A 19,822-nucleotide genomic window follows, 5' to 3' on the forward strand; every position below is an offset into this window, starting at 1 on the left:
GGTTTGGGAAATATTCTTTGGTCCATTATAGCAGGGGTCCCCAGCTCTGGGGCCACAGACACTTATCTTGTCAGTGGTCTGTTAGGAGCTGGGCTGCACAGCAGGAGGTGGACAGCAGGCAAAGCTGCCTCTGTATTTCCAATGGCTCCCCATTGCTCTCTTGAATTGCCGCCTGAGCTCCCCTCCCTCAGATCAGCAGTGGCAATAGATTCTTACAGGAGAATCTATGTGTTTGAATTATCCTGAAACCATCCTCTCCTCTACCACCCCACCTTTGCTCCATCCATGGAAAAATTGTCTTCCACAAAACCAATCCCAAGTGCCAAAAAGGTTGGGGAGCAATGTATTCTACTGTTTTACTTTCATCTTGAATCTATCTGGCTTTTAAAGGGATTTTTGTTACGTGTTCCCTGATGTCATCTGTCCTTGGGTTTGGCTGGCACCAATGGCATTAATTGGGTCTCTGTCCTGTATCCCCCAGACTAGGGAGACTTAAGCTATGTATTCTTTGGTCAGGGAAGAGAGATGTGAACTGTTTACTCTTATGCCCTTGGTTAGGGGAGGTACGCACTTGTGATTTACCAGCAGGCTATAAATCACACAAACTGTCGGCCTGTTTTATTTTCTTGTCTCAGTTTTCCCATTTCATTGCCCAGGAATTTTCCTAGCTTCTTACCATTGTGCTTCAACAGGACGAACTCCTACATAAGAACATCTACAACCAACCGACCCCTGCAACCTCTCCCATCTTGGCCTTCTCGGCTCCCTGCACGAGCATTAGATCAACTCTGCTACTCAGCCCACACAGGGGGCTCCACTCACTCATCTGAACCCCTTAAGGTTCATCTCAGAAGTGTCTTCCCCTAGAAAATGTTCCCAGGCTATACAGTATAGACTCGGGGTTATGTACACAGAAACCTTTTTTTTTTTTTTTTTTAAATGTATACATGTGACCCTCCTGAAGTATTGTGAACTCTTTCAAGGTAGAGAGCATGTCTTGTTCACCTTTGTCAAATACCCCGATCTGCTCAAGTAAGTTTGTTTTCAAGGTTACTGTCACTTCTTGGGGGAAAAACTAACAATGGAAAACAGGCAAAAGGTGGTTGAGTGAACAGAGCTATTCCGTTTCTCTCAGTAATGTGTTAATCTCATGCTTACTTTCCATCGCTACCCAGCATGTTGCTAATCTTCTAATATTGACTGGAACATGCTCAGGGACATGAAACATTTCTAAGAGAAACTTCAGCAAAATAACCGAGCTTCAGAAATAGCCAAATAGTACAAGATGTGTTACCTTTGAAAACCCTATTAGTTACTGTTTTTTTAAAAAAGATATTAGACCTCTATTCTTAATAATATGTCGTTCGCCAGTTTTCTGATACCAATTATGTATAATTTCCTTACACATACTTGTGTAAGCACTCTGCCATGATTTCTTATCTAATTCTCATCATTCTATGAAATAACAACTAAAATATTATTCTAATTTGCCTATGAGCAAACTGAGGTTTAGTGAGATGATGTCAGCTGGCCAGGAGATACCCAACAGCAGGCAGGGCCAAAATTTTGGCAAAAGCCTTTGTCCACAGCCTAAGATTACAACCACGGCACATTTCTGCCAGGAGTGTGCTTTCTATTATGAAACTATACTCACTTGATTAAACAAAAACCTTGAAGAAATAAACTACACTATGTTTTCCTTTTATCCTTTTCTTTAGTTTTATTCTTAGGAGGAATGGTATTGGCTTTACCAGATCATGGATGCTACTTAGAAATTTTATTTCTCAGTCAAGTACGCATAGGCTTAGATCTAGGCCTATGGTGATACAAATGAATGAGAAAGTGTTTTTGGAGACAATGGACATTCTCGTGGCAATGATGATTCATCCCAAGGGAGCACGTGAAGGGAGACCATAAAACACAGAGAACATTTCCATCTGCGCCAAGATTGGCTCAGCAGAACAATAGCACATGAGCAGGCCAGAGCGCCTCCTCTTCTGCAAACCACATAAGTTCTGGTTCGGGTCTCTGTACTTAGAATGTAAAGGAAGCATAAACAAGAAGTTCAGCGACCAGATGGGGACCATTCTAATTAGTTAAGTCTGCTCTGATTTTCGGCCACCAGTTAACAGATGCAACAGATGCCAAGAGAGTAAACAGAATATGTTGGCAGTTTTGGATTTTAAACCAGTATATCACAAATAGATTCAATTTAGAAATATTTCCCCCTTTGGTCAAATGCTAACTTAGTTTTGCCACATGCCAGGAAGATAGAGACATATTATGAAGCATTTCTTTTTAGACACTTCACATTTTTGCCTATAAATGGATGGCAATGAAACATATTCAGGAGCATTATTTGTAATGTTTGTATAAGAGTGATGTTTTTTGTAAACATGGACTAATATGGTGTTTTGTGATTAGAAAATTCTACAAAATTAATTACTGTTTATGGAAACCATACCTTGAAATGAACAGGAACATGAAGAAATTAAGGAATTTGGTGACCGCAATCACAATCTCTAGTCTCTGTACATTGTTGGGGGTTTGTGTCTTATAAGCAATTGGCAATTGTAAACAAACGACAAAACGACGTAACTGATAGAAGAAGGGCAACGTCACCTCAACTTGTGTGGGCCCAAGTACTTCCCTTTGAAATAACGCACCAGCTATAATGTGCTAGATTCCCATTCCCAGGAGCTATCAGTAAGTTTTCTTAAATTACTTTTCTACTCAGAACTACTACGAGAGGTGGAAAGGATGATGGTAAAGTTATATTTCATTTACTATCAGTCAAATATTATATCCTTGATATAATATATCAGTCAAATATTATATCAGCCAAATATTATATCCTTAGTATTTGCTAGGCCTTGTGATTGCTGTAGGTTCACTGAACTCTGCCAGACAGAGTTCCTCATGATGACTCTGGTAGAGGAGGTGCCTGACTGTGACAGTGTATTATGACAAGTATTCTCTTGGAAGTAGGTCATGTTATAAGTGTTCACAGAAAGAACACAGGGAAGAGTAACTAATTTTGTCTGAGCATCATGAAAATATTTTGTAAAGTTAGTGAAATGTAACCAGTTTTTTTTTTTTTTTAGGAAGTTGGAATTACCAAAAAGATTAGAGAGAGAGAGAAGGTTATAGGCAGAGAGACTAGTTTGAAGGTAGAGATGTATTTTTGTTAAAGTATAAATAGGTCTATGGGATGTACAGTGAAGGTGATCTTGATGAGAGAAAGATTGTTTGTGTTCAGAGGAAACAAACGAGTGAGAAGAGGTGATTGAGAAGCTGTTTTCTAGGTTTTTGACTTAGAAAACTAAATAGAGGATGCTGCAGTTAATGGAGGTAGGAGATGAAGAACTGGAATCTAGTTTTATGGAATGAATGAAGACCTCTCCTTTATGAATACTGAATTCATATTATTCATATTGATATAATATCACTAATATTAATATTGTGTTGGTATTGCCAATAATGCAGGAGATGATACTGTAACATTTATGTGGCATTAACTTCGTGCAGGTGTTGTACCAGATGTTTTATGTATACAAACACACTTAGTCTTCATCACAACCTAATGTTCCATCACAATATACATTGTGAGGAATCAAAGTTACTGTAGGTTATACAGATATTAAGTGGTGACATTGGGATTCAAGCCCAGGTAGGTTAAGTTCATATTCTTAAATAGTTCACACAATTTGGACCCAAATTCCATGGGACCCTGGTTGGAACGTCTAAAAAGCAGCTGGTAATATGTTTCTGGATTGAGAATGAAGTCTGAGTTGGAGTCTTAGATTTAGAAGTCCTCTGCCATAAGGTTGCAGTTAAAACTATAAAGGGAAGGGTGTTTTTGTCTTGTTTTGCATTTATCAGGACAGTGGCCCCCAAAATTCAAGGATCTCGGATGATTCAGCAGTCACCTTGGAATGACAGCTAAGTGCTCCTACCTGGGCACTTCTCGTGGAGGGGAAGGGCCCAGAGTAACCAAACCACCCTAAAGAGGGCCCCTGAGTCCACTGCTTCTTCAACAGGTTGAGAATCTCTAGGACGAAGAGAGAAGAGATCAGTATTCGCAATAATCTTGGTCCTCTAGAAAACCCTGGGGCTGCCAGTGCTCTATTGGATTTTCAAAGAAAGTGATAACTAGAGACAGCCATCAGGATAAAAGCTATCTGGAGGGCTAAATCTGGTAATGTAGAATCCTAGAATTGAATATCCTGGAGTATTTCGCTCTCACATATCTGTAACTTGCACCTTGGTCCTGTGGCTTCACCAGGAAGGTAGCCATCTTCTTCTTGGTCTTTCTTTCTTAAACTGGTCTTTTGCTTCAGCTCCAATCTGGCAATCTGTTAACGCTGGTCCATGGTAGAGGTCAAACTTTGATTTTACAATTGATAATTGTACATATTTATCTTCTAGTCCTCATTCCCTTATCTCTGGGAAATGGTCTTGTGTTTTGGGATCTGATCAATAGGAGGAAAAAGCATAAAAGAGAATAAATCAATAAGCTTATTCATTTCTTACATTGTTATTCATTTCTTAGTTTAACTTTGTTCCTTCATTTTATCTCTTGGAGGAATTCAGGCTACTTGGCAGGATTTGGCTCAGAAGGGTTCCTTTCCTCCCTCATTTTTCATGTCCTCACCAAAATTGATAATTTGGTGATATGTCACACTTTTATACACTTTTACACATTTTTATATATAAGACATTTTAGGAATCAATTTTTACAACTTTTGGAATTTTCCAGATAATGCAACTGTAATATATCAAGTTACCATTGTTAACAAAATAGGAACAAAATCCAAGGCAAGAACAGAGAGCAATTTGTTGTGATATCTTGCAAGTGCCCTGTAGATGTGCTCAGTATGCTTGCTTGACTGAGTGAATTACAGTAAGAATTAAGAGTGCTTGAGAAGAGAAGGAGAGAATGCCAAATTTCATCCATTGGTAAATGTGTATAATTTAAATACTGATATGACCCTTCCAAGAGAACAGGATCTCTTTTACCATAAACATACCATTCTCTGAGAGGTATTAATTGCAAAGTTATAATCTTTATTTTATCAGAATAGTCCTTTTGCCTTGACTAATACTGGATGGAGAGGCACGGAGTATAGAAACTTGACGTCAGAAGGAAAAATTCTGACGTCTCTATAGCATGTTCTAACATACTGCACATTGTACACAAAGCCCATATGGCCAAACAAAGTGTGCCTCTCATAGACTCATCTATCGTGGTCACACTTAACAAGAGAAGCATCTGATATTATAAGGGCACGTCTTCCAGATGTTTTGCCTTTTTTTAAAAGTCTTCTCTGAGTTTACAAGGTCAAGTTAACTTTTCTTTCCTCCACAAAAGATAAAATGACCTTGATTTCTTTTTAAATCATGGCATTGGAATATATCAAAAAGACATATTGAAAACTGAAGTGTTACATTCTTGGCTGAATACTTAAAAGACATCTATTGGCTAGTTTAGGTTGGATAAAGGTAAATCTCTAAATTCTTATGCCTTAGTAAAAACTTACACAACAGAGATAATGGAAAATTTATTGTGGGCTATTGGTTTATAATAAAAAGAGCTATTTTATCTTGAATAAAATATTACTGGAGTGTTGAGGGAGATAATTTAGTTTATATAACTTGTGAATAATAACTTTAGTAACATTAACTTCTATGGAACTATTCCTAAATTATTGGCATTTCATGGACAGTATTAAGACAAGCATTGTTGGTGTGAGGTGTGTTTGCTCTTGTGCTAAGCTGACGGTTTAATTCCCTGATCTCCCACTTCTTAGCCATGTGACTTTGAGTGAGTCACTTAACCTCTCATGTGCCTCAGTTTTCTCAGTAGTGAAATGGGGAAAAACAATAGTAGTTATCTCATAATGGCTGTTGTGAGGTTTAAGTGAGTTAATACATTCATACATCTCAGAAATGTGCCTGCCACGATGTAAACAGCCAATAAGTATTGACTGTTTACTATTTCTTTTTGCTATAGGTTATGATGAACTAAAACTCTCTGAAGCTCTTTGGTGAACAATAGTTTCAGAAACTTTTAGCTAAATGTTATTTCATTTTAATTATATGTGTGTTACAATCTCATTGTGAAAAATTAAAAACAAGAAGAAAAAAAGATATGTCTACCTCCATCATCTCCATTCACACTGAGCATGGTTAAAACATTGTCAGCAGTCTGACAGGTGTTTTCCCAAACTGCTTGTTATTCACACACACAATCACACTATACAAACCCTTGAAAATATTGGATAACCAGCCTGATATTATTCTCAAAATTGCTTTAAAAAATAACTCAGCTCTGCATTTGAGTCTATACTTGTGATGATTGAGTCCCTTAGGAAGTGTGTGATATAAAGTCCATCTCATGACTGACAATTAGTTTGTGGCTAAGTGTTTGCTATTTCAAACAACACAAAGAGTCACCTTCTTATATAACCTTCAAAGTCCAGAAACTGAGGGCCAGATTAGCAGTGCTGATTCATCTGGTTTAAGTTCTAAATTGTCTGTAAAATTTTTTTTTACATGGAGTCAACATTTATAAATCAAGAGAATGTAGGTGAATATCCAGATTTTTGCCTTCTCTTAAAAAATCTGAAGATCAACAAACATTGTAAGTATTGCAGTATCTAGCTCTGGCGGAGTAGAGCAGTGACAAATTCATACCTGTGCTGCCTCCCACTGCAGACGCTGGCCTCTGGGTCACACTGCACTTGTCTAGTTTTCCTCGGTTGCGCTTGGTTCTCCTGGGCCCTTCAGCTGTGATCCTGGAGATGGATCTTTGAACACGTAGGTTGGTGTTAGTAAATGATAAAGCCTAAGGAGTGCATTTCTGGGTCAAAGGATAGAATCATGCTAGATTTCTGACTAGTACTGTGAACTTATTTTTCAAGTTGTATTAAATACCCAGCATGCTTTTCCCACCAGGCTCTCACCTAGACCTAAGTGCAATGTAAGTCAAGTAGGAAAAAAAAAGTGGGAACTTTTAAGTCTCTTTGCATTACTGAAACTTAATGCAAGGGGTTATAGTCTAGCACCTGGTGGTTGTATCAACCAAAGTCCTGGTAGGAAACTGAGTGCAACGTGGCTGGGATCTGGAACAAAACTGGTTGAGGTACTATTTTCAAAAATGTGGGTGGAGTTAAGAGAACAAATAAGGATGTGAGGTTCCTGAAGAAGCTGTTAGCACCTTTAATCTGTTGGAGACTTAGGAGAGGATGTGTTTTTTTCTTTTGGGAGACCAGTGGGGTCTAACTTATCACTAAAATTTTGCTGATGAGGTCGGGTGGTGGTGGGGGTCAACATTTCCTAGTTACTTCTTCCATTCTCCACTCACCTGTCGACCAAACTCCTGTTTGTTCCAGAGCCATGCAGACAGGTTGAAGCTGTTTTTAGGAAGTATAGAGAGTGTCGAGAATGGGAGTGTGCAAAGGCAGAAGAACCTAAAACATTTTCTGAATTATCTCTTTTACGATCATTACATTAAAAAATAAGCCACCAAACTCTAAAAATCTGCACTTTATAAACACTTATTGCAGAAGATGAATTTAAAGAACTAAAATACATGTGGGAAAACTCCCACAAAGTAATAAACAAGGTCTATAAAATCTTTATCAATCTGAACAATATTTATGTTTTTTAAAGTCCTTATGGAATTGGTTTAGTCTTTTTGCCTTTACTCACAATAAGATATAACAACTAATGAAAGCTTCCATATGTGGAACACCAAGAAATGCTAGAAATGTTATTTTCAAGGGGGAAAAATCAGGTACCTAAGTAATTATATATTTGGGTAGAGAGATGAGAGTTTCAGATAAAGGTCTTTGGAAGTTTGGGAGAAAGAGAAATCATGTTAGTAACCCCTTAGCAGTGCTTCACTTAGGAAGTGTGCATTGTTTTGAGTCCCCTCTGTCCCCTTTGTAACGCAGCTGACCCATGTCTCTAGCAAGCTAGCCACTCTGCTTCCTAAGACCCTTGCACTTCTCACTCTATCTGTGTTGAATCCCTATTAAGCATTGGTTGTAAACCTGAGACAGCTGGTAAATAAACCTACCTGGTAAAGGCAGTTTTATTAATATGACTATTCAGGGCATTCAGCATTAAGTACACTAATGAATATAAGTTTTAAGTGAAATTCATTTTTATGATGAAATCTAAGTGGAATGCATTTTTTTAAAGAAAGAATTGATAATGAGTTGCTAAGAAAAAATTGCTATTGAATTAGAAAAAACAACTTTGGAAGTTGAACAAGTCATAAAACAAAGATTGATATAAATTTTCAAGGATGTTTTATGTATTTAACATGCTTTGCACATCTTAAACATCTTGTTTTATCTTAAAGAAATAAAAATGGGATCATATATTATGAATTATGGATGTATTTTTTTGTAAAGGGACAGGAGGTAGAAGCAGACTAATGGATCACTAGTCAAAGACAAGAAATTGACCCTAACCAAAAGATTGTAACTGAAGCATCTGTCTAAATTTTAAAATAACGTAATACTCAATGCTTGTGCAGTGTGTAAAATGTATTTATGGCTATCATTTTTAAAAATTAATTTGCTAATTTGAAATCTTGAATAAGTGGGTAGAGAGCTTCCCCTCATTTCAGCTAGAAAGATAAGGTACACTGCCTAAAGAAAGAATATTTTCAGCTGGGCCCTCGCTAGATATCTCATTACTAGTCTTATTTACCTAAGGACACAAACTCTTCCTCAGCAAGTAAATCAATTACATTGATCAGACTTGTATTGAATTTACATTGCCTTCAAGATAAAAGAGAACTTATTGATCACGGCATAAAAACGTATTCATGACCTGGTTCCTTCCTACTTTCTGGATCTCATCTACCACCCACCTCACCTGACTTGATCGATTATAAATCAATGTACTTGTGAATTTTAACCCCTTATTATGTGTCAATTTTGTATTCTTTTGTACCTTCCTTCTACAGGCCTAAAATACGTATTGTGGCATCAGGCATGTGTTGAATACTGATTATTCAGTGAAGATTCTGTTCATCTTAAAAAAAGAGGATCACATTCTTTCATCTGTCATTTCTATACCAAAGTCTCAATTTAAATGAGAACATAGATTTATATAAAGACAACTATTTATTAAAATTGTGTTTGTAATGACTGTTTTAGGATATTTAAAGTGATTGCAGGTTGTCCTAGTATGGAAACTAATTTAATGTAATGCTTCTATTAAAATTATGCTTGCAAAAATATTTAAAGTTACTAAAGTATTTGATGTTTACTATGTTATTTAAAGTACCTGTTCCATGTTCTGTCAAAAATATAGTATAAGCTATAGTATTAGCCCAATGACAAGGAAAATTAGATAGAAAATAATAAGAAAAAGTCTAAAATTTATTGTGTATAACTGTAGGTGGTGGTATTAGATTACAAGTGCTATTTTACTCCATACTTTCCCATTTTTCAAGTTAAAATATGGTACTTTGATAATAAATAAGTAAAGCTAAAATAACTCTCAACACTTTGTTCAAAGACCACCACTTGTCTTACGAATATTTTCTGAACCATTTATCCTCGGCATTTTTACTCTCTCTTCTCTGTATTTTTTCTTTACTACTCACAGAGACACATCTATTGAAGTCATTTCTTAATTTTTGTATCTCCCAATCACACAAAAAATTCTTTGAGGGAAGAGACTGCTTCATAATTTTCTTACAGTATAGATGAACACATATTCTAGTATAATCTAAAAACATACTTGGAACTCGCCAATGTAGTATAGTATGAATGTCATGGACAAACTCAGTATTCTCTGATACCTTGCAAAGGAAAGAGAGTGGCGTTCCTTGTGTGATTTCTTATCATTAGGCCCAAGACGTGCAAGACTTTGTTCTTACCCTGTTTCAAAGCAGTGCTAAATTACCTTTAATGTCATTAGGCCATTAATATTATATATGAAGACAATGTTTTCCATGAATTTTCTTCAAATATTTCACATGCAGCTTTTAGAAAAAGCTTAGGGGAATTGCCACATTGCTTATTTTTTAAAAAATTATTAATAATAGGTATCAGTTTTATTTTTTCACATTAGTTGGTCTTGGTCTTTAATTATTATTTTACCCCCATTTTATACTAAAGAATAATATATTTTTCTTTTTTCTCGGAATATATATTATATTGCACTTGGCCCATTAATATTATCATATTACGATTTAAGGAAAATTTTACAAGACCTACTAGAGACTAAATACTTTATTTTTACTTTTTAGACTAATGACCAAATTGCCTCTCTTTTGGTTAATTTAAATGATAAACATAAATAGAGAACTTTTGCATTAGACTTTCAGAAAAATAACTGTTTGACTTATTTCTTATATAAGTAAGTTATAAATTATTTCTTACATAAATAAAATCTAATTTATATAAGAAAAGGTTGCCCTGGCAGGGAAGACTGGAACCCAAGGCTGTGTAACAAGTAAGTGTTGAAACAAAAGGCGTCAGGTGCTGTGAAAAAGAGGTCCATGGCATCACTTGAGTGGCCCATGGGTGAGAAACAGTATTATGGAGGAGAAGGCCTGGTTGCTGAGCAGTAGGGGCCACAGTGAGCAAAATCACACAGGTATTCATTTCCAACACATATTTGTGGAGCACTATTATTTCGATACTAGTTGAAGTTCAGGGTGTGTGTGTGTTTAGCATCGTAGCCTCCATTTTCCATATGGGTAATGAGTGCTCTGAATTATTGCAAAAGGGATTGTATGTTATATGTAGAGGGCAGTTCAGATGGGCTGAGCAGACTTGTAAAGGCAGCAGTCCCTGAAACCTTGTCTTAATGCCAAATGCTAAAATTCTGGCATTTCCCCAAGCTTTGATGAATGAGATCATTTAATTCTTACCACTGTTTTGTGGGGATGAGGCTATTATTTCCCAATTTTACACATAAACTGAGGCACAGAATAATTAAGAAACTTGCATAATTAGTAACGAGTGGACTATCTATTTGAAAAATATAACACTTTACTGGACATTTAAAAACAAAAAAACTAACAGCAACAACTCTTCAGGTAACCAAAACCCTCACTCCCAAGTTATTTTTGATATATTCTTTAACTTTTGGTGTGTCTCTAAGTTCTGTCTAAAATATTTTCTTTACCTTTGTCTCTTCTGTATTTTTATAATTTTCTTACATAATTTAAGATTCTCACTTGGCTGAAATTACTATCTTTATTGTGAACACTTCCAAATACGTTTATTTAGATCTTTCTTTTTCCCTCCCTCCCTCCCTCCCTCCCTCCCTCCCTCCCTCCCTCCCTCCCTCCCTCCCTCCCTCCCTCCCTTCCTTCCTTCCTTCCTTCCTTCCTTCCTTCCTTCCTTCCTTCCTTCCTTCCTAAACATCTATCTAAACATCAACCCCTGCATCTACTTAACTCGTATATCTAAACTGAGTTTCAGTCTTTCAGAGCCAATAAGTTACTGGTCATAAAACTTTGGATGTCCCACAAGGAACTCAAATGGAATATCTAAAACTGAAATTGGTGATTCCCTTTCTAAAGCTGTTTTTTTTTTCCATTTACTTTCCTTACTAAGTGGTATCCATTTAATAGTACCCCACAATCCAACAGATTAGTAAGTTTGATGGCATTTATTTTCTAACCATCTCTTAAATTTATGTACTATTTCCATCTTCAGTTCAATTTTTTTCTGGTAATCATCATATTTTCAGTGGATCATTCAAAAGTTGTTTACCTGTCATCTGAGCCTCTAGTTTTGCTCCATTTTATACATTCCCTATATTAAAACCACAGTGCATGTTTGAGACACATATTTGATCGCGTGTCTCTTTCTTCCCTTCATTAAAATCCTCAGTGGTTCCATATTGTACATTGAACTCAATTACACTTCTTGAAGTATTTAATTATGCTGTACTAACTGGCTCACTCAGGTTGTCATAAAAATATCATAGACTGGGTGGCTTTAACAACCTAATTTAATTTGCTTACAGTTCTGGTGTCTGGGAAGTCCAAGATCAAGGTGCTTGCAGATTCAGTTCCTGGTGTGAACCCACTTCCTGTTTTGTAGACAGCTGCCTTTTAGCTGTTGTACTCACATGGCCTTTCATTGACGTGTGCACGTGGAGGTGTGGAGAAAAGGAGATCTTTCTGGTTTCCTCTTCTTATAAGGGCTCTAATTCTATCATGAAGATCCCAACCCCATGACGTAACCTGGATTGAATTACCTCACAAAGGCACCACCTCCACGGGGGTGGGGGTTAGGGCTTCAACATGTAACTATGAGGTAGAGGGCACATTCAGTACAAAACAGCCTGTGTATACAGTTTATATTGAACTCAGAGTCAGGTGGGTTTGACTACCTGACTTATCTTAGGTGACTCCTTTAAGGGTCAAGGTCAAGTCACCTGGAATAATTCTGCTTGCTTCTTCACTTCCTTTCCTGGAATCATCAATCTTCTTTCAGACTTCTGTCATTTGCTTGAGAATCTCAAAGTCATGCTTCAAATCTTGGCTTACAGAAGGCTTCTTCTGGGTGCTTTCCATGATTGCCTAAAACTTGATTAGGTACCTCTCCTGGGTAGTATTTAATCACACTTGAAACTTATTCATTAGTTCATTAAGAAATGTTTATTAAACAATCTTTACTTGCCAGTCTTTATTTAAGGCATTGGATATATAGATACAAGCAAAATCAATACAGTCCCCGCCCTTACATTACTTAGCAGGGAATACTTGCGTTGTGCTGTATAGATTCTAGTATTGTGAGTGTAAAACACGAGCAGAAGGAAACGATGGTTTGGATTTATGCGTAACAGAGTTGGAGAAGAAGGGAAAGCTATGTATGGAACCATAAAGTGCAAAGGAAGGGAAAGAAGCTAATTATATCTTTGGATCCAAGGAAGGCTATTCTTAGGAAATTACATTTAAGCTGAGAAGTGAGAAAGTTGAAATTATGTGATTATGGATGAGATGTGAGGAATGAATAAGAGGGAGTCAAGGATCATTACCCAAGTATTAGCTCGGACACTCTTGTCAGTGGAGATGGGCGCCCTGCTGGTGGGGCCCCCCACAGAGATGCTATGACTAGTCTTGGAAAACTGATTTTAAGATACCTGTGAGACATCTTGAGTTGAGATATGGATTCCATGTGTATGTGAGTCTGATTCAGGGGAGGTCAGTTTGGACTAGAGGTGGGATTTACTGAAGCCATGGATATATGGGAAATCACGTAGGGCAGTATGGAAAGAGGGATGGACATAGAGTCTTGGGTATAATGCTGGTAACTCTCAATGTTTGGGGAATATATAGCAGAAGAGGAGCCCTCAGAGAGACCTGGGTCATGCAGCTGAAGAAGTAAGTAGAAAAGTAGGAGAATGTGCTGTGCTGACACTGAGTAAAAAGCGTGTTTTTTGGTGTGTGTGTGTGTGTGTTTAAGGAGGAAGTGGTAACAAGGTCAGATGCCATTTTCAGGTCAAGCAAAATGAAAACTGAGGAGTCTGTTGGCCTTAGAGATATGGATGGAGATCATTGGATAGCTCAGCAAAAACAGTTTCGGTGGAACGAAAGCCTGCTTTGAATGAGTTAATGTGAGAAAGAGAAGCAGAGACACGGTGATGCCAACTGTAGATAACTGCTTCGAGAGAGAGTCGTGGCTTTCACAAAGATGAGAGAGATAGAGCTGAAGTTAGCAAAGTTCGTGGGCCTTAGGGAGATGTTTTTTCTCCTTTTTTACAGTTTGAGATCCTCGATTAAGTTTATGTACTGAAGTGGAACTATAGGTGAGGAATAATTACATATAGGAGAACAAGAGTAGGGAGACCAAGTGGGATTTCTTACACAGGTTTACCCTTCATTAGAAAAGGGACCAGCTCTTCTATTTAAGTAAGAGTGATGTACTAAAAGTAAAGGACAGATGGGGAAGCGGCAAAGGTAAATTTCTGCGTTTGATGAGGGAAAGCCAATGAAGCATGACTTTCACAGAGAACAGGAGGTCTTCAGGACGGAGATCTGCTGCAAGAGAACAGCATCATAGGAAGGCTATAGTTTTGCGAAGAGAGCAAATTGTTTACAGCCATTACTATGAAATGTGGGATTAGGAAACTTACCGTAGTGTCATTTTCAAAGTATCTTTAACTTAGAGTTTATTGAACCTGGTATTGGTTCTTTACACATGGGTCTCTTCAATGAAGAACAGATGCATGGAAAGAATGAAAGGAATTTTTCTGTGTATTTGCCATCCCTTGTCTTATTTCTAGCAAGATGTTCATGAAAACTGCTCTGAGTGTTGGGTGCCTATCTCTGCTCATGCTCCAGGTCCTGTGACTACTTGTTCTCTGTAACACAGCAACTGCTGCAGAGTGGAGGGATGCTGCTGTTACCTGCGAGTGTTTCTCAGGGGAGGCAGAGCCTGCCATGGCAGACGAGCCAGCCCTTTGCCGTAAACATGCATTTTTTAATGAAAGTTCTTGGCTATAAGGATATAAATGAGAGATGAGAAAGCTAAAATTAGCTTAAATTAAGAGAGTCATTAATTTGAAAGAGACCTTGGGAGATCATCTGATACATACTATGACTTCTTTTCAGCCTGGGTGATATCTTATTTGATCTTTGTGTCCTCTATGCCTGATGCATAGCAAAAACCAATGTTTTTTTAAAATCCTCATCTGAGGATATACTTACTGATTTTAGAGAGAGAAGAAGGGAAAGAGAGAGAGAGAGAAATAGAAACATTGATATGAGAGAGAAACATGGATTGTCTCCCATATGCAGCCCAACCAGGCATCAAACCCACAACCTACGTATGTGCCCTGACTGAGGATTAAACCCACAACCTTCTGGTGCTCGGGACAATGCTCCAACCAACTGTGCTACTCAGCGCAAGCCAATCTTTTTGAGTGCTATCATATGCCGCATACTTCTAAAAGGTTTACACAGGTTCACTCATTTCTCTCAGCTCAGTGTGAAGTTGCCACTGTTATTGTCCTTGTTTTAGAGAAAAGAAAACCGAGGCACAGAGAAGTTAAGTGCCTCGACCAGAGTCATGGGGTTAGAGTTAGAACTAGAATTAAACCCCAAGCTGTGTGGCTCTAAGTTCGCTCACATGCTCTCAGTGCTTGCTGAGTTGACTAATGCCCGCCCTCCTGACTTTGCTCACCTGGCATCGTCTATTATTCCACTTTTACAGCCAAGGTCCAAAGTCCTCTTTAAGGTGGACCAAGGTCATACCTTAAGTGGCAGAGCTGCTATTTAAGTGCAGCTGTTTTGACTTCTTGTCTCTCCCTTTCTCCACTTTGCATAACTACCTCTGTGTCTCATTTCAGGTCTGATGATTCCCTTCTGCCCTGCATTCTGTTTGCACCTCCAGCCTGTGTACCGCCTGCACAGTAATGATCTAATACTTACTGTGTGGGCTGCAGAGTTTATTTGATTTGGAGCAACCTAAACAGCCTGTTGGCAAGGACTAAATATAAGATTGTGAATACAGGGACAAGGATGCATATTTCTGGCCAGAGGGGATCTTTCAGGCAAATTATTGGCAACTGTTACTACAACTAAAATGAATTCCCTAATTGTAAATGTTTGTGGTATATAATGAAAATTCATATAAAGGTTGGGAATACAAAAGTAAAGCAATGAAGTCTAGTATTTCTAATGCACTGTATCAGTTTAGAAAAGTGGCATTTATCAGTTTGAAAGACAAATTAAGTTTGCAAGAGTCTTGCCATGACAGTGACCTAATAAGAGCCATTATTTTGCTCATGGTGTGCACCTTGCAAAAATAGGCTACTTTTGTTGTCCCCTTCCTTGTTTCCTTGCAACATCCTGTGCTGTGACTGGGCAATACATTTTGCTACACTGATTTGACTGAGGGAGAAACCACAGCTCGGTGTGGTTTAAATGACTCATTCAGTCTCATAAAAGTGGTCTGTGTGAGAGCCAGGGTTAGGATTTGGATCTTCCATCTTGAATGCCATGCTTTGTGCTAAACCACATGATGTTCCAATATATCATTTGGCCCATTTAAACCACATGGATAATTCATTTTTCAACACCCTGGTTATATGTCATCTTAGCTGTCACTTCCATTAGCTTCTTACACACCTGCATGCAGTCCACGCCAGACTCCTTTTCCGCCTGTTCTGAATCAGGAGTGGTGCTCACTAAGCAACAGAAAGACAATTAAAATAACAACCACCACCCTTGCTGGTACTGCCCTATTGTATTTACTTCTGGTTTCTGTTCTTCTGGAATTTGGTATCACTCCAGTTATATAAGGTCTATTTAGCGGAGTGCTCACTGTTCTGTTTTGTTGCTTGAAACCTTCAGAGCCCTTCATTCTCTATAGAAAAATAATGCTTATGCATTTGTGTTTCCCAGAGCTTTGGCAATATCATGAAACTTTTTACACCCATCTTGATGATGGAACCCAAAGGGAGCCTGGGGTGAGACCCAGGGTACAACCTCCTCATGACAGATCATCTCATTTCAATTTAGGTTCCTCACTTACACATTCTTAGAGGAAAAATAAGGAACTGTGTTCACTTAGCGCCATATGGTTCCAGTTTAGTGTCTGCCAATGAGAAGTGTTCATGTGAGATTTAGAAGACAGACGAGAAGGAAAAATTGAATGGAGGACAGGTTGACCCTGGTGGGTTCATATGTTGTGCATTCAACAAACATTTATTAAGATCCTATATGTCACAGGCATTGCTCTGCGCTCTGGGGATGTAGCTCCCATTTCGAGTTCAGATTCCATGGTTGGGTGTGGAGGCCAATAAAAAACCCAAGAAACAAGTAAAATATAAATATGAATTGGAGATATTTTAGACCATTATCAATATTGTGAGAATAGAACAAAAATCTAATAGGACATTCTAAAGAGGAGAGTAAGAATAGAAAAATTTTAAGAATGATTAAATTTCTAATTACATTTAACATACAAAATTATATTAGTTTCAGGTGTATAACATAGTGATTAGATATTTATATAACTTATAAAGTGATTATTCTGGTAAGTCCAGCAGTACCCATCTGATACCTTGTATAGTTATTACAATATGTACTATATTCTCCATGCTGTACTTTGTAGCCCCATGACCATTTTTATGAGATTTTACTTATTTATTTCCAGAGAGAGGGGAAGGAAGGAGAAAGAGAGGGAGGAAAACATCAGTGTGTGGTTGGCTCTCAGGTTCCGCCTATAGGGGGCCTGGCCTGCAACTCAGGCATGTGCCCTGACTGGGAATTGAACCAGTGACCTTTCAATTTGCAGGCCTGCACTCAATCCATGGAGCCACACCCGCCAGGCGATGACTGTTTTTATAACTGGCAATTTGTATATCTTAATTCCATTCCCTTTTCCACTCATGCCCCCTCAACCCTCCTCCTTTCTGATAATCATCAATTTGTTCTTGGTATCTAAGAGCATGTTTCTGTTTTGTTTGTTTATTTTTATTTAAATATTCTACATGTAAGTGAAATTATATGCTATTTGTCCTTCTCTGTCTGATTTATCTCATTGGGCATCATACTCTCTGGGCCCACCCATAATGTTGCCCATGGCAACATTTCACTCTTCCGTATGGCTGAGTGATATTCTATTGCATACATGCACCACATCTAGAAAAGATTTTGCATAGGCATATTCTCAAGTTCTAAAGGATGTTCAAAATTGATTTCTTGAAAAAAATTTTAACTTTCAAAATCTTTCCGGAATTTATTCTTAATTGTTCAAGTTTCATTTTGGCTGGGAGTGTGCGCGCCCATGCAGTTACCAGGGGTTTAAATACCCTTTCTGGGTACACAAAGTGCGGTTGCTCAACACCAGCTCTTGTGATTGAAGTGACATCCTGATTTGGGGTTTGAAATGCTGTTTGTCTGGCTCCTGAGAGTCTGTCACACCCTCTATATTCTGATGAAAACTCCTGAATCAAAGACTCCCTGGAATTTCAAGGGCACTACTAGAATCTCTCAGTGGGAACTAGGACTGTGTTCCATAGGTTGCTTTAAGTTTTATGTGCACTTATTATTAGCACACTGTCCCCATGTTAGCTTGGTCCTATATTTTATAGGATTCGATAGGAAGGTGGCACAATAAGCTTATACCTGGATATATCTGTAGAGTGCTCTGGATTGATTCAGATAGAAAATATTTAACCCAAGTTTTCTCTTTAGGAATGGATGAGCAAGCATGAGGCCTTACTTTTACAAATAGAAATGAGTGTCTCTCCTTCAGAGATGGACTTCGATTTACAATAAAATGCACAGGGTATATCTAAGGGTGTCAGACTGCAATACTCTCCTTCGGAGTGGACTGTTGTACCCTCATCCTTCAAATGAAGGGGAGCTGCATAATGCCCTGTGTTTATTGGATTTGCAATTTAGTTCTTTTGAAAGGATGTTTTAAAAACATTCTTTTTCCTGGGGATGGAGATATAAGGATTAAGGAGGGTTTGGCCTTAGCAGGCTACTTTTTCTGTTAATTTTGCTTGCCTTCAGAATTTTTTCATTTTTAAAAAATGAACAACAATCTCTACTTAATTCCCCTTTTACTATTCTTTAATTTTTTAATCTTGATTTTTTTATTTAAAAAATTCTTGTTTTCTATGTCATTTGTTCTTTTAGGCCTATAATAAAAATTATTTTTCTTCATCGTTCTTTCCTCACCTTTACTACTCACTGCCACCCCTCCCGTCTTTCACATCACATCAGGCTGATGTACTTGAGTGTGCTGGGAAAACATTCGTTTTCTTTCCAGTTCACCTTTGAGAAATAGAAGCAAAGAGGGCTGGGTTCTAGTGCAGGCCCTGTACTTGGTCGTTCTGGTACCTGGGGCTGACACTTACCTTGGAGATGAGGGTCGGGGTCTCTCTGCCTTATGGGTGGAAGGAGGCGAGGGGTTCTATGGAAGCAGTAGTGGTTGAACATTGTGGAGTCAGGACCCCTTCCCACCCCAAAAGTACTGAGGGGCTTGTGGAGGTGTATGTTTCGGTGCTAATCTGGTGTTCAGATTAGCATGTGAAGGAAGTATTTACATCACAAAAATCAGCAAATGCTGTGAATCATGGCTTTGTACTCAGTGAGCTGTTCTATCAGCATGTTTACCAGAGAAGAAACTCAAACTGAGAAGTTAAGGTGTATCAATTTGATAAATAATGTAATATGAAATAGGCCCAACTTATGTTCATATAAATGAATTATTTTTATAAAAAGTATTTACACTTTTAGGAAGAAACAGAGATGGCTGTTCCAAATATCTTTAATGTCTGGTTTAATAGAAAACAGCTAGATTATTATGTGGGGTTCTACATTCATTGTTTTGTGATATCACATGTCATGTAGCCTTTGGAAGATGCACCGTCCCTTTGTAAGAGGCACATCATTTCTTATTGTTATTATATAAATAGTTTTAACTTCATAACTGCTGAAGAGGTCTCAGACTATCCCAGGATCTTTGAATTATACTTCGAAAACCACTGTTAGAATCCCTAGAATCCTTTCCATCTCAGAAAAGTAAAATCAGTAGCTCTAAATTCTTCTTTTTATTTTGGGTGGTCTGACTTAGATTGGGAGGAAGTCCCTTGGCAGCTGGTCAGTAGGTTTTAAATAGTAGAGGCCTACTTGCCCATTAAAAATGAATGGAGTCTCTCTACCACTGCTCACCATTGTGCCTGAACACCAATGGTCTTTACACTCCTTTGTGACTCTTCTTCCTTTCCTAGCATTTCCCAATCTACCAGGATTTCCTACCAGGCAGTGCAAGTGGGAGTTGAGCACCCCTAAAACATGGAGAATGTACATGTA

The 19,822-nt window shown here is 38.0% G+C and overlaps 1 long non-coding RNA gene across 1 annotated transcript; it reads right to left on the reverse strand.

Annotated features, from left to right (window-relative positions):
• Window positions 1–3,498: 3,498 nt before the first annotated feature.
• On the reverse strand, window positions 3,499–12,074 carry LOC119055854 (uncharacterized). Its single transcript, XR_005083763.2, has 3 exons — window positions 12,008–12,074; window positions 6,697–6,809; window positions 3,499–4,472 (listed from the first exon to the last, which is right to left on the reverse strand). It is a non-coding gene; the product is annotated as an uncharacterized LOC119055854 (long non-coding RNA).
• Window positions 12,075–19,822: the final 7,748 nt, after the last annotated feature.

Source organism: Artibeus jamaicensis, unplaced genomic scaffold, assembly GCF_021234435.1.
Source record: "Artibeus jamaicensis isolate MK-2021 breed Jamaican fruit bat unplaced genomic scaffold, CSHL_Jam_final scaffold_916, whole genome shotgun sequence".
In the NCBI taxonomy this organism is placed as follows: domain Eukaryota; kingdom Metazoa; phylum Chordata; class Mammalia; order Chiroptera; family Phyllostomidae; genus Artibeus; species Artibeus jamaicensis.